The 1,466-nt window shown below is 29.0% G+C and overlaps 1 protein-coding gene across 16 annotated transcripts in view; it reads left to right on the top strand.

Moving 5' to 3' along the window:
• Positions 1 to 1,215: 1,215 nt before the first annotated feature.
• LOC108753513 (RNA-binding protein lark) overlaps positions 1,216 to 1,466 on the top strand; it is a 20,903-nt gene continuing 20,652 nt past the window's right edge. For 5 of the 16 annotated variants that reach the window (XR_001939637.1, XR_001939634.1, XR_001939636.1 and 2 more), the window contains exon 1: positions 1,220 to 1,326. The gene's annotated coding sequence lies outside the window, so the exon portion shown is untranslated. Of the gene's footprint in view, positions 1,327 to 1,466 lie in introns of all 16 variants that reach the window. The other 11 variants (XM_018495130.1, XM_018495127.1, XM_018495128.1 and 8 more) reach the window with 4 other exon arrangements.

The following is a 1,466-nucleotide window of genomic DNA, read 5'->3' on the forward strand; positions in this document are numbered from 1 at the left end:
ACTTGTGTAGCATTTACTATGTAACGATCAAAATCGTTAATTATTAATCAAATTAATTAATCTTTTTACGTAAATTAAAGATTGTAAAAATATGTTTCCCCTCTCTTCCTTTTTTTATTTTCAAAAATTTTTTCTTATCAAGTTAATCATGAGATTGTTATGTATGAAATTTCTATATGTAATTAAATAGAAAGAAAATTGTGTAGATGATTGTTAGTTAATTGAACAATGAAATTTATATTTCTAAAAATTAAATATTCAATTTTTCTGTATCCTTTTTCGTCAAAAAAGTATATGGTCTTTTTTTCTTTACATGTTTAAATTTACTTTTTTCACTTTTATATATTTTTATATAATTATTCTGCATGTTAAATATCGTCGTATTTAATTAAGAGTATATTATATAATTATTTTTGAAAAAATTACAAATGTAGGAAACATGCAATGGGAAAAATGCAATGCAAAGAGATCAATTCATTGTAATATTGTCCTTTATCATTTTCACTTTGAAAGAATGAAGCAACTATTTCCTTATATTTCTATAAGCTTTTTTAAAACAGCTAAACTATTTCATACTAGTAGACTATTAAATTCAGATTGTTTAAGTATTGTTCCCATAGAAAAAATGTTATTTACCAGAAATAATTTTCTTTTAAATATACAATGTTTAGAGAGATTAAAACACAAGAGATTAAAAAAGGCATTTATCAATGCATTGTGAGGAGATAATCGATTATAATATCTGAGACAATTAGAATTTATTTTTTTAAATTATTAATTATTGTAAGTAAAGAGTTTTAAAAGCGATTTTTTATTAATGCAATTTCTAATGAAATTGTATTAATAAAAAATCGTAATTAATAATGTAATTAATCGTAAATAATTATATATACATGTTTTTCTTTCACTATTCCAGTCCGATCTGTTTGTTCTTTAATTACTTTAATGCTCCATCGGTAATATTGGATTTTTAATAGCACTATGCTCCATAATTAGATCTGATCGCGTTGTTTGCACATTTTGCACTCTGCATCTTCGCTTTCTCTCTTTTTAACTTTTTAAATATATAACTATTCCATTTGAAGTGCAAAAATATTTGAAAATTCCAAGCAACACGAACAGACTTGTGATATCGAATTAAGTTAGGTTAAGTTGGCTCCTTGGAAGATTTAAGTTGGCAGCAATGACTCCAGTACAGGAAGAGACGCCAACCGCAACGTTCTCCTCGCGTCGCCGCATACTTCCGTTTCGCCATCTTTTACCTCGGGAGATCGTGTGCCGTTTCGTGTCCTGTTCTATCGCGTAGTTTTACAGACTACTGACTTGGTGAGTACCAAAACAATTTCTCTCATCTTGCCGGTATCGCCGCGGTCGCGTGCGAGCGAGCAAATACGGACATCAACTGGAATACGTTTAAACGATATAACATCACATCGAGCTCGATGCGGCGTATTCCACTTGGTGCG

Source organism: Trachymyrmex septentrionalis, unplaced genomic scaffold (genome assembly GCF_001594115.1).
Source record: "Trachymyrmex septentrionalis isolate Tsep2-gDNA-1 unplaced genomic scaffold, Tsep1.0 scaffold7, whole genome shotgun sequence".
Taxonomy (NCBI): domain Eukaryota; kingdom Metazoa; phylum Arthropoda; class Insecta; order Hymenoptera; family Formicidae; genus Trachymyrmex; species Trachymyrmex septentrionalis.